The sequence below is a fragment of the Cygnus atratus genome, chromosome 2, assembly GCF_013377495.2.
Source record: "Cygnus atratus isolate AKBS03 ecotype Queensland, Australia chromosome 2, CAtr_DNAZoo_HiC_assembly, whole genome shotgun sequence".
NCBI lineage: Eukaryota > Metazoa > Chordata > Aves > Anseriformes > Anatidae > Cygnus > Cygnus atratus.
Genome location: NC_066363.1, coordinates 130,750,745 through 130,764,815, shown reverse-complemented (window position 1 = coordinate 130,764,815; position 14,071 = coordinate 130,750,745). Strand labels below are relative to the sequence as shown.

At 41.6% G+C, this 14,071-nt stretch overlaps 1 protein-coding gene across 1 annotated transcript in view; it reads left to right on the top strand.

Moving 5' to 3' along the window:
* PAG1 (phosphoprotein membrane anchor with glycosphingolipid microdomains 1) overlaps positions 1–14,071 on the top strand; it is a 102,655-nt gene that overhangs the window by 17,738 nt on the left and 70,846 nt on the right. The window contains exon 2 of the mRNA XM_050708698.1: positions 8,073–8,132. The gene's annotated coding sequence lies outside the window, so the exon portion shown is untranslated. The remainder of the gene's footprint in view (positions 1–8,072; positions 8,133–14,071) is intronic.

The following is a 14,071-nucleotide window of genomic DNA, read 5'->3' as shown; positions in this document are numbered from 1 at the left end:
AGTGGGTATGGCCCATCATAATTATTTGATGCATTTTATATTAATGTTAATGTGTTCTGAGTAATGGTTTATGGGAAAGATGTGCTAATTTAGGTAATGGCGGTAGTATTTTGATCAGGTGTGTAGTAAATGCAGAAATTTGAGGGTATATTTTGAAGGCTTCTTCATCTTTCTGTAATTACCAGATAGATAATATGAACTTGCCAGATCCAGCATGCTAATGATTGCCTTCCAGCTTTTAGAGAGACAGAAATTATACACTAGCTGTGTCTGAACGAGATTTTTCTTTGGTAGTGTAATAAAACATACAATACTTTGCTCGCTTGCCATTTCGTAAACATCCATGAATATGTCCTTGGTCTTTCAATACAGAAAGTAATGAAGATGAAGCTGAATCTACTTTAAGAGTACTCAAATGGCTATTGATGGCTTGGGAATGCTGGGTTATCAATAGTGGATGAACTGCTTTGCTGTTGTCTGACATTTTGTAGGGGTGTCTCGTGAATCATTTTCAGATAAAAGGTGAGTGTTCTTGCTGTCCAATTTTGCTCCTCTTAAATTGCTACATTTTTCAGCTTCATCTGCAGATTTCCTGGAGCAAGCTCTCTGTGGCTGAGGTGCAGGGTACTTTCTTAGTGAGATGCCTTTTCGAGCTGTGCTGCTTGATTAAAGGCAACTCTGCTGAGATCGTAGCATGCGATGATAGTCTGCTGTGCTTGTATTCCACAGACAACTTATGCCATTAAGAGGAAGGTAAAGAGAAGGGTGTTTGGATAATATCCTTAAATATACCATGTACCCTTGGTGCCTTGCAGTTGGGTCTTGAATAATGGGCAAGGGAGCACGTTGGCTATTGTGCCACTAGCCATTTTGTTAGTTATACCTTGCTGTATCTTACTTTTAGAGGAACAATTTGCAACCCCAAAACTCCCCCCTGTTGGAGGGAGTTCTTTCCAGTATATATTTTCTTCTGAAATACATTGGGTATGGGAGATTTACTCAGAGGGACACAGAGAGCTTTAGTCTTTCATCCTTATTTCTATCACATTGGGACTGTGTAGGCAAAGGAGCAGTTGAGAGTAGCGAGTCAGTTGTTAGATGAAGGAAAAAAGAAGTGGTAGAAGCCGCAGCAACAATATTCCTGAGTCTGCAGGAAATCATCTAATCCCTAGTTGATATAAAACACTCTTAAATTCGCCAAAGCTTTTGAAATGGGATTCTCTGTTTCAGAAGTAAGTGATGCAGCCCCAAGGCAATGAGTGGCATGAGTTTGCTGTGGTGCTGCTGCAGGAAGGCCTTTGGATATGAGACCATAACACCACTTGGTTGTTCGACTCTAGAGGCGTGAACCAGATCACACGCTGTTGGAGAACACTCTGCAGGATGCAGGGGGAGTCCTGGGAGAAAGCCTTTGTGAGCTTATTCTGTTTGATTTATTTTGAAAACAGAAAAATGAGATGCTGCTATTAAAAGTATCTGTTTCAGGCTGGTCTGTGCTCTGAGTAAGCAGTGAGGCTCAACGTTCTCCTGTGCTTTTTCCAAGGTGCATAGAGTAAACTCTTGCCAGGCACTTATTTGTATGATGAGTTTGAGTGTCTGTAACAGTTGGACTTCTCTAGCCAGGGTGAGGACTGAAAGATGGTGCCTGAAGCTTTGATTTGGCCAGAGAAACCCCATTAATGGGTAGTGAAGGGAGGAGGTGGAACACAAGGAAATCAGCTTTTATGTTTTTGGCAGACTGGAAGGCTGCTGCTTGTTCTCTGGCCTTTCCTGTCTTCCCCCCACCCTCCAGGATCTCTCCTTGAATTTGCTCTAGCCAATTACATGAAATTAAGCTTTATTATATGAAATTAGACTTTATTGAAACTACTGCATCAGACAGTGGTGAGATCTCTTCCCCCCCCCCCCCCCCCCATTTTTTCCAGTAGCTGAAGAGGCTGCTGTTGACATCTAAGTGTATTGCTGAGTTGCTTTAAAAACTGCTTCAGTGCTGGGTCATGGGAAAGGTTTTCAGTGCAGTATTTTACACTGATGCATCTATAACTCTAGCAGCAGCCATCAGCAGCACCACTGCTTTTGCTTCTTCAGTAAATAAATTAACCTCACAGTCATTTTTCCTGGGCTCTGTGTGCCAGTTCCATGAATTAAAATGCACAGAAAGAATACAGCGTGAGGGCGGGTGGTTGTGTACTTACCAGTTACCATGGCAATAATTAAGGGCACACTTACACCAGTGGACCCAGGAGCACTCAGAGCTGGGGATGCCAGACCTGTGACCCATCAGGATGAGACTGGGAAATGTGTCCCCGCCCTTTTCTTTTCTCTCTCACCCCAGTGCAGTGTGGTTTGTGTAGGGACAGCACCTAGAGACGAGGCCTGCCTGGTTTTCCCTGGGCAGGAAGGATGCTCTATGGCAGACCCTCAAGCCTCTGGCATGTCTAAAAGAAGACAGTTTGAACAAAATCCACAGCTAATGTCAATTAGTATAGCGTCATTAACAGGAACAAAGCATTAGCATTTCATAGTTGTGAAGAACTGTACTACAATATCATATCATTCATATCACATATTATTCTACTGTTTTCTGCTATTGGTGCCAGCAATGCTGAGAGATGAGGTAAAGCAGAAGAAATGCTCTAGACTCAGCTGTCCCCAAAATGTCCTATGGCTGCATACCTGCACTCCTTCATGGACTTGGCTGTGAAGGTGAATATGTTTTAGTGGTACAGGCTCTTCTTGATATTTCTGACAAAAGATGATCTTTTTTGACCTCATTTTGACTAGACACGTGTTTCTTTCCACTCCTGTGTCGCTCATCTTTTCCTCAGCCTTATTCTTGCCTCATCTCACTCTTACAACTCTCCCGAGTGTACTTCCCTCTGCAGCCACTCTTCCTATTTTATCAATCTGTATGTTTTCTCTTTTTCCCCAAATGGACTTACATTACTTTCCTGGCTTTCTCTAGACTCTTTGTTGCCACCAGCCTCTCAGGTCTCAGTTGCTGCCTCCTTTGCCCTGTGTCCTCCTGCCTCTGCTAAGGCACAGCCAGATTCCCTTTGTACCAGCTGGATGAATCTCAGTTCACCCTGTTCTCATCCAAATGGTTCCCAATCTCCCTTTTCACACATTTTTTTTTTCTGCTTAGCTTTTGCCTGGACTGACTGACTCTCTCACCCTCCTTCCTCCATACTTTCTTGCCCTCCTTTGCCCTGCTTTTCTCCCTGCCTCTGCAGCCAAATTTCCTTGGTATTTCTCATCCATTATCTTCCCCTCACATCTCTTAGTCCCGATTTTCCCCTTTTCCTTACTTTTCTGTTTCTTTACTGTTCCTGTTTTCACAGTATTACGCCTCTTCCATTTCTGAGTGCAATAAAAAGCATCTCTCTGACAAAAAGCTTTTTCTTGGTTCATGTCAAGTCCCTACTTCAAAGAGCAGAGATACTGGAGCTTCTCAAAGGAAAAGGATGCCAAGACCTTTTAACTTGGGCAAGGAAAGACATTTTTCTTTGGCTTTATTTTCACAAACACAAGCATTGTTTTAATGAAAATTTAGCACGAGGCTGCATTTTTTAAACAGTTGAAAATGGCTCTGAAAGAGAGAAGTGCCAGACAGCTTTAGTAAGCAGTGCTGCTGCCAGCCTCACCTCTGTTACTTATCATCAGGAAATGCTGTTACCGTCTTCCAAGTCCTTTTTCTCAACATGTTGGCAAATACATAGGCTTGGAAGATTTAATATGATGCTGCAAATTTTGCAAGGCTCCCAGCAGAGTCAGTTATCCAAGGAGAAAGAGCTGGGTGAGCAGTGAACTGCTGCCTGCCTTGGCATCTCAGAAGAGTCAGTTTGGAAATGAGAGCCCCACTTTGGAGTTGGGCATTGTTTGGGGAACCCTTGATGTTAGGACTGCACATGTATGTCTATATATGTATAATCCTACTGTTAGAATTAGTTCTATATACATATATATATTTCTATATATGTAAATCAAAGGCACCTCACAAATTACAGGAGCCTGTATCACCATGGCCATCCCATTTTATAGAAGGGTCAGATGGGGACGCTGACATCCAGAAGACAGCTGTCAATACTGCACAAAATTTGCAACTGCTGAAATAGATTTCTGGATGTTTAATGAGGCAATAAAGAGAACAGTTCCACCAGCCTTATATTGTCCAGGGTCTGTCCGTCATGTACTTTCGCCTAGATACTAAAAGGAATGCGCAATCCCCAGTGAGTTAATAAAAATAATTATTTCATGCTGGGGAAAAAAATTAAAGAAAAAATGAGCTGCATAAGATTTGTCTGTGACATTTGAAGTCCAACTCTGAGTTTGTCTGAGCAACTTATCTTTGAGTATTTGCAGGAGAGAGAGCAGGAAAATATGAATGAAAGCATCTCAGTTGTGTCTGAGCTTTCTGATAGATGAATAGAATTTCTGGTGACTCCATCTGGCTGGAAGGTCTATCTGTGTGATCTCTTCTCTGGCAGATGGAATATAACACTAGGAGGAGTCCTTTGATTATCAAAGCATGGGAATGACTCCAGTGCAGTATCACCCTGAGACACCCCTTTCTTTCAGAGTGACAGGTGATGTTTCTGGGATGTTAGAGAAAGCTGATTTTCCCCCTGCTGCGCTGAACATGTGTATGCCAGATTTTCTTTTGGCAGTATTAAACCTGTCCACCTTGCCTGTCTGTTGCTGGTGAGGAAAGAAATGAAAATACGGAGTATGCATATAGAGAACATACTGAGTACAAAGGGACTGAAAGAAGAGAATATGTTTATCATCTTCATTAATATATAGCAGTATATGTTTCTTTTACAAAAGTGTTTGGGTTCTTGAAGTTTCTATGAAATACTTTTTAAAACACATAAAAGATGATTAGGTTGACATTTCCTTAACATAGAGGTTCTTTCTCAAATAGTGTAGCATTTTTCCCCCCCACTATTGTTAGCTTTCTCTTTTCAGTCATGTCTGCAGCATCCCATTGAGCACTTTCTCACGTCTGTCAAGATTTCTCCTTGCAACACGCAGTGTTGCAAGTGAACCTACCAGCAGTCTCGCATCCAAACCTTTCTTAAATTTCAGGGAATAACATTCAGCTTAGTCTTGTGAGTACGAGCAAGTAACTAAGGGAGCCAACATCAGCCTTCACTTAATTGCAGGCCATTTAAATGTCAGAAAGGAGCTGTGGGTGTCAGTGACTGCTTGGCAGGGGAATGTGAAAAGACTATGCAGCCATGGGGGCCGTGGTTCAGCAGGGGTTTCCTCTGATGTTTGGGGAAATGTGTGCTGGGGAAGACAGCCTCAACCCTCTTCTGCCCACATTGTCCTCAGTCACTACTCCCCTTGCTCCGGAGTTGTTTCCTACAGCCAGACCGTGCCTTTTCCAGCTTACCCATGCTCATCATTGTAGTTTGGGGTAGAGAATTAGTGGTCTGAGCCACACATCAATCCAAATTAATAAAGATGTGTATAGGTCATCTTTGGGGATAAGGATGCTTATGGAGTATTCCTCGCTGTCCACCCACATGGCTCTTGATGGATGACCTTCCCCCTTTCACCACCTACCTACTATAGCCTTATCTGTGACATTAGTTTACATTTCTATGGGCAGTCTGAGCTTCCTTCCTCAGAAACCTAGGGTGGCTTATGTGTTAGGAACAGTCAGGTTTTGGGGGGATTTTCTTAAGTGACAGGAAGAATTACTCTCTGTGAAGCTTCCCTGCACAATTCACGGGTACATCCTGATATCCACCCACTTTGTTTCACCTCTTGGGCCATCATGCTTTTCAATGTGAGATCCTTAATCATAGCTCATGACATTATCTCCAGGAAATGCCATTATGGTCATCTCGATGTTGGTCTTTCTTTCACTGTCTCTCACTACTGACCAGCACCAAGCAATACGGACCTGATTCTGTAACCATCTGAGGTTACAAAGAAGTAGGGGCATCAGCTGATTATTCTACAAACTTTAATTAAAATAAAAATGTTTACTACCTTTTAACTTTTTTGTTTGCTTCTTCTGTGGCACTATTTATAAAGCCTTTCCTTTTAACTTCATTAAACTTAGTTTTCTATTAGTACTCCTGATGTGCCTGTATGTAATTGGCATTGGTGATTAATACATTTAGTGGAGTTTCTGTCTTGAATGCGTTTGCTTTGGCACTCATCCTGATTTTTTCTCTTTGCTATTCACGTTGGCCCCCTGAGACGCTTTCTGATTATTTTTTTTTTGGCATAACATTCATTTTGATTTCATAGCTGATAGCATTATTATTTTATCAAATAATATGATAAATTGTTACAGCTATCCTGCAGTAGCAGCCAAAGCAATGATGCTTTCTAATGGTGCACTTTACCTCTGCTGTATTATCGTCGCCCATTTCATTATTGGCACGTTGATTACAGCTGTGTTTCTCAGGGGCTATGAAATATTCAGCAGCGTGGAGTAGCCTGGGGAGCACTGCAGTCCTTGCAGCTAGACACCTGCCCTCAGAGGCAAAGAAGGACCAAAAGCTTTGCACATTTAAAACCGATGTGGAAATTCCTGCTTGCTTTAGCTTTCCCTACAGCACTGGCTAGAGATGCATGCTAATTAAAAATTGCCACTTTGCTTATCTTGTGATTGGATGGGGCAAGAATTAGAATACATACACAGTTAATGCATTTCTGCCACATTTACCTGGCAAAGAAGGAAAGAAATGTTGGTAACATTGATGCCTGTGTCATTGTGAGGCAGTTGACATTTTGGGTGGAGTTGGAGAAAAAATCTGTGTTAAGGGCAAAAATTAATGCTGCAGGTCATTTTCTCACACTTTGTCTCTCTGCAGGACTAGGCACCAATGATTGACTAAAATGTGCAATATTTTACCAAGTAGGAAGCAGATAAGATTTTTATAAACAGGATACTTCATCATTAAAGCAAAGAAACAATTGCTTTGACCTTGACACTGAGTGAGTAAGGCCAGCATTGTGATAATTGAGAATGTAACCAAGCAACAGTTCTGTAGTAGCTTGCACTGCGTTATTTTTAGTAGACTGCACCAGTAATGGGGAGGCCTGAACTAGCAAAACAGCTGGTTAATGCTTGCAAAAAAAGAAATTATTTCTTTGTGCAAAGGGTTTGAGTTGTAATATGTGCTTACATTAATTGTAATTTGGGCTTATGTCAAAAGAAAGTAATTGAATCAGCATATCCTTCTGTGGTCTGGGCAGGCAGATAGCCTGACAGGATCCCTGATTTCTTAAGCTGCTTTAGAAACATGAATCTCTTCTGAAAATTAGTGGTGTAGAAGAAATGGCATATTCCTTCAGACCTAGCCTGTTTTAAATCTATTTCCACTTACTTTGGCAGTAATTAGAATTCCTAATCCTACTGGTTAGCACTGTATAGCTTTATTTATTTGAGAAGTTGGACCATTGCTTTAACTAATCTAGTTTGGAAAGTCGTTCAAATGAGTTATAGCAGCCAACTGCTGAATGTGTGCTCCAACTTTGGTTTAAACTAGTCTTTCAATACTACAGCAAACCAGTTCCCTACAAAGTTAAAGGTGTAAGACCCCTTACATTTGGAATAAGCATCCAGGGAAAAGAAGGTATTTTCTTCTATATCAATTTACAAACCAAGCTAGGGTTTTTTTTTTGTTTGTTTGTTTGTTTTTTCAGAAGCTTCTCTAAGGGTACTGTCACTGTGTGGGTATAAACTACCCTAACTTTATGTATATGAGCCTTTCATTCTGATCTGGTCCATGAAATCCATACTATTGGAAACAATATATAGATGAGAGAATAAAAAATTCGAAATTCTCAGCCTAAATTCTTCATAAGATCTTTGAAAGTCAGAAGATACTAAACAAACAAAAATAATGAGTTTAAAAACTATATTAGTTATACTGGGGCATTTTAAGTACAGGAAGGAAAACTCTTTCTAAAAGTATTCTTCTCTGAATATGATTTTAAATTTGAAGGAACGGGAGGTAATGTATATTCTCTGTTATTTTCTCGTAGTGTGGCATAATTGAGCTCATGTTCAGAGCTGTGAAATTTTCTTTCCTTTTTTTGCCTAGGAGGAAACGTTTGTCAATACTGTATATCGCCAGAACATCAAGCCCTACACAGACTCCAAGGTAATTATTTATGCGTCTGCTTTTTGTTTCCTGTGGTGGTCAGCTTGGCTTTAGTTCAACTTTATGAAGACACCTGCAATTTATGAGCATGCCGGTGCTAAGCAATCACACTGGGTAGCAGTGATACTACAAATAGCTTTTACGGAAGCTGTTGCTTACAGCTTCATGACCCATAATTTGCTGGGTAAGATGTAAGCGTGTGTATGTAAAATAAAGATATGATACATTCTGAAAATGCAGTTCTTTCCATGTCTTCAGAAACAGTACTTCCAGCCCAGCTGAAAAAGGTGAAATCAGCTGGATATGTTTATTTTCATGCTTATTTAGAAAGCCTTTCGTTACCTCATTATCTGGCTCTGGTGCTGGGAGGTTTGCTTGGTAGGTCTGTTTTGATTAAGGAAACCAACAGGTGCCTATCAGAAATTGTCATCTTTGCTCGCTTTGCCAAGTTCTTAAAAGCTGCTGCTGCTGCTGTGTTTGCTGTAGATGCCACAGATCTATACATTGCATTTGCTTGTTTCAAAGCCTGTTCTGAAAGCATAGCTAATGAGGTCTCTGTCTGTATGGACAGAAAATAAATAACAAAATAGACAGTTGGGAGTTTGTATTTCACAGTCGAGTTACAAAGCAGGATGTCAGAAGGTACAGAGAAGATTACAGTAGTTAAGAAGTTAGTCTGGGCATGCGATCTGCCATTTGTACCTGGTACCACTGCACGGAGACCAGTGAGATCAAGTCTTCAGTATATAGGGTGCTGCTTTTTTTCATTTCTAGAGCTCTGATGAGATTTGAACAAAATCAATTTTATACTGCATTGCCATTTAAATAATTAAGATCTCCCAACATCTAGCAGATGTTGATTTTTCAAAAACTGCAGTTTTTGAAAAAGTATCCCAAACTTTGTTGTGTGGCTGTTTCTAGTAAGTGATAATGTGGCACTGGACCAAAAGATGAATCTAGTGGCGGTAGGGCTAAACCTCTGCTTCTGGTTATTCAAAACGGCAAGGTAACAAATAGATCTTGAGAGAATGAGCTGTTTTCCAAAGCTTTGGCAGTCATTTGCACTTTCACTATGTTTTTATTTTTTTATTTTTTGGAACCAAACTGAATTCAGGAAAAGAGGAAATCTTTTATTTTGGTAGGAGAAGGACAGGCAGCTGCTTAGTGACCTGCAGGCTTATCACTAGACTAGGAGCTACCTTCTTTACATAGAATTAGATTTTCTTGGTGATGGTGGGTTGTTGTTTTTTAAGCTAGTGAAGTGTTGAAGTGTGTTTTCGAATCCTAGTGTTAGCTATTTTGACTTTATCAGCCAGTCAGCTGAGTGATCACCCGTATTTGTAGTTTGAGAGATTTTTCTCAAGCAGTTGTATTAGGGCAGACCAGTAATGAATGGGGTGTTCAGTTCTTTCTGAAGATAAGGTGTTAACCTGTGCAGTTCATTTTGTAGTGTGCAATGCACTCACTTTGTGGTTCAGTTGAGAAATACTGTGGACACTGCAAGTCCCTTTCTTAGCACAAAGATAGCCTTGAAACTTTCCAGGGAATTAATTTTAGGGCATACCAACCTGGTATTCCTCACTTTCAGCATGTTGATAAGACCACAAGTGAAAAACTTTCAAGGTAACCACATCATGCTGACTGACCTTGTGCATGTTCCTAGCTTCTCCTATAGGAAAGCTCATTAACTGAGACAAGCTTAATGGTTTAACTGATTTTGTGAAGCAAAAGCTGAGAGCACACCTGTGGTAGCATACTGGGTTACACAACTTGTTTGACTTGGTACCTCCTAAGCTACAGTGAATGAGTTTGTGTGAATATACTCCAAGCCCCTCTCTGAGTCTCTTTTTATTATCCACACACAGTGCAGAGATACTTCAGTCCCAGATCTTGTGCCCACGTGAAATACATAAATATAATTGGTGTATAATTGATGGAAATACTGTTTCTTGGTAGTAATTGCCTTTAAAATGAACATAGAAATCAACAAACCTGGCCAGACACCTTAAAGGTAAAATCCATATAAAGTCAATTTAATATTACCCATGCTTCTAATACCTTGTGGAAGCCAGAGCATTGTGATAGTTGTCTTTAATCTGTCGGAGATGAAGTGTTTTAGTTCCAAACTCCTGTTCTCTGTGATCTTGAAATGAAACACCTCTACAAGGTGAGGGGTCTTTCTCTTTCCTGTCAAATCACTCATCATTTTGGAAATTCTGTTTGCAATAAGGCTGCGTCGATGACTCTGCTGCGTTTCTAAAGGACTTGGACATGCTGAGCTCTTGCACAGGAAATCAGAAATTGTGAACAGGTTATCATGCTGTGTAATACTCCATCAGCATTAAACAGCCAGACTACATCATCTGAGTACAGCTGTAGGTCCAGCGGTTTTTCCTGCTGGGTCAAAAAAGTTGAGAATCTTGGAGCTGAAAAAAAAAAAAAAAAAAAAGATTTATTTTGGTGGGGTTTCAGGGTCTTTTAAAAATCTGGATTTACTTCTCTGCTCCCATTTGTAGTGCAACCCAGAAGCAGCTGTTTTGCCTCAAGTGAGGCTGAGTGGTAAAGACAGGATCTTTTCAGCCAGCTTTATTGCTGGAGAAATAGCATCAAACTGCACCCTGGCAGTGTGGGATTTTTGGCTGTGTTAAAAACAACCAACCAGCCCTGGGTCAACTGGTGAGTGTAGTTTAGAGAGTGGCTGAAGGAAGTGTGTTCAGATTGAGGTCAGGAAGGCAAGTGTGGCTAGCAATAAGGGAGGTGGGTAGACTGAAGACTTCTTTCAACCGGTTACACTGCTGAGGGTTTCTCAGTGTGAAACCACACCCCAGGATGCTGCAATGCCTGCACAGAAGGGTCTGGTTATTTCGCTGAGGGGTTCCTCCCCTTGGGTGGGTATGGCTCTACAACACTGAGGTAGAGAGGTTACAGCCAGTGTCACTTCCAGGAAGCATAACTGATCATTTAAAATAGCATTAAAGTATTTTTTGACAATATGAGTCATACAATGTTTTCATGTCTACATATATAATCAAATATCACAGCTTCAAACTTGCTGCTCATTCTGTATTTGATAGTTTAATTATGTCATCTTCTGAACATGACTTTCAAAACAGAAGGGAAAAGAAGTTGGGCATCTGGCAGTAGTTTTCACATACTGCATATTGTACACAAGAGGACTGCAGCAAAATTGGGCCTCGTCTTTAATTCAGATTTTCCTTGATGTTGCCAAAATCTCCTGCCTCCAGACTAGGAGATCCCTTGCAGGATCTTGAAATAGTCTTCTGGGTACTCACTGGGCTGCCCTTTGAACTAGCTCACAATACTGCTTAATTTGCTGACCTAGAAAACAAGTTTTCTTATTATTTCTGGAAAAATGCTCAGAACATTAACTGAAAATGTGTTCTTATTTGTAAGAAGATGCATTTAAATTTTTTCCCAGGCATAGTTAAAGGTAAATAATTGTACAAATCATAGGTTTTATACTTTTAAGAGGGAATGTATTTTTTTTCATCAGAAATTGCCTAAACGAATTTCACAGTTCAGGTGACAGCTTCCTCCTCAGATGTGTCCTGCAGCTTAAAACCCTTCCTTGTTTCAGTGTCCTTTTCCCATACCACGTGTTGGTGTGATTTCATGCTATGTGACACACGTGTTGGTGGCATGGGGTGTACGTCACTGCCTGCTTCTACTCTGCTGAAGTGTGCTTGCTTTGCATAACCCTGTTATTCTTCACTGCGATCAGCAGCGACCCGAGTGAAAAAATCTGCTCTACAACCCTCACGAGTCTGGGATAGTTTTGGTGCAACCATCACCAAAATTACACTGCTTTCTGCCAGTAGGGAAGGGGCTGCCCCATGCATAAGGAAGTACGAGTCAAGTGTGCCTTGGTCGAGTGTCCTAAGCCACGTGGTCCTGCCAGCCAGGGGCTGGTGGAAATACAGAATCACAGAATCATGGAAAAGACCTTCAAGATCATCAAGTCCAACCGTCAACTTGACCTACCAGGTCCCATCACTAAATCATGTCCCTCAGCACCATGCCTGCACATACAGAATCACAGGATCATGTGTGGGGGACAGGAGGTGAAGGCCTTCTTTGAGGCGCGTGGTGGCAGTGCACAGGTTTCGCTGTGGTATGCCACATTCCTGTGTCTCTGCATTGGGATTTCAGGTCCAGCCTTGGTGTGATGGGTGCAGGAGGTGTGTGTCTGAAGGACAGGGTGCTGGCTGGTTGCAGGTCAGAGAGGGCTTGCTAACATGGCATTGTTCATCAGGACGGGGGGACCCCAGCTCTGCCCGCCATTAGAGAGGCAGGACACACAGGCCCCTCAGAGCCCCTTCAGTGCACAGGATGTGCTGGTTTGGTGCTCAGAATTTGGAGCCTTCCTGTGTTTGAAGTAATTTGGGAATAACTGCTCATTTCTCAGTTCTCTTCCCGCTTACTTCCCTAATAACATTTAAACACAAACAGTCCACCAGCACTACCAGTGGTTTGGGGTTTACACATATTCAACATCAATAAAAATACACTCGAGCTTCAGCCTGAGCTTTCTCCTTTTTCCTTGATTTTTCTTTTATATTTTTTTTTCTGGAAAGCCACCTCTCCATGTCTTTAGCATTTCGCTTTCTTTGATTTGGTAAAAGAAGTGTTTTGTATGTGTGCTGACGCTGATGGGCTCCGCTATGTTGTCCTTCAGTGTGAGCCTCAGAACACCTCAGCTGTAGCTTCTGCATATCTGTAGGTTTCTTTCCCCAAGACATCAGGTTTTCCCTCTGCTTTCTTTAGATTGCACTTCCAGATGGCCAGCTCTCCTGCAGCACTAACCACCCCCAGGCCAGGGCGCTCAGCTGCAGCTCCTCAACCTGAAAAGGTCATAAATACATGAAGTTTGTGCTTTTCATTATGTGAATGTGGCAGGAGGAGCTGCCTTGTCAGCGTGCTCCCAGGGGGAGGATCTGCACTGAAAGGTCTGCACAGCGACGGAGGGGAAAAAGACCTTTGAGGGCAATGTCCCTGGGCTAGACACTGTTGGCTTGGAGTCAGTGGTCTCAGAGATTGTTCATGCATCTGATAACAGCTCACTGTCTTGCCTTTGCCTCTTCCTTTTCTTTCTTCGGTGCTGTTTGGGTTGCTGAGTTGCTGAACCTCAAAGCTGCTGAGAAAAAGCACCAGAGGTTTGTACCCCTTTTACAAAACACCCCAGCCATTTCCTCACAGGCTTCATGCTTGAGGCTGGCATTGGTGAGAAACAGAGCAGGAAGGAGACGTTTTGGGGAGATGAGGAGCTGTGAGACTGCAGCTCTTCTCAGCTGTAGTATAAATGAATTAAAGACCTCCCTTGTGACAGTAGGCAACGTTGTCTTATTTTGACCCGTACTGAAAAGGTGGAGTGGTTCAGGTGTTCCTGCGATGGGTTTGCATCACTGTGACTATGGTGGTGGATATGCTGGAGCTGCAACCAGTGCTGGGTGTGGAAATAGGCTTACACTGCAGGAATGACTAAGGCGATTAGGGAGCTGCATGAATGATTAATCTACCCTGCTTTTGTTTCACTTTTGATCCCAGGCCCTCCATAAAAATAGAAAGCATTTCTGGAAGACGATATTTTTAAAATATAAATTAAGGCAGTTGTAGTAGCAGATGGCTTTATTACACAGATGCATACCAAAACTGCTCTAAGAGGAACAAAGTTAAAAATCAGTTGCTGCCATACTTCTGTAACATGAATATTAGAAATTTGTAGATAAGTAGTTGCCAAATACTTTGCAATACGAATATCTATTTGCATTTTAAGAGGGCAATATTATTATTCTTCAAATAGGATACACAGCGAAATAGTGGCAGTGCTTTCTTAATAACCCTCCTTTAAGCTCAGTTTAGAGAGCATTTGTTTTGTTATTAAAATTACTCCACATATTTGAGACAGACTTCAGCTGCAC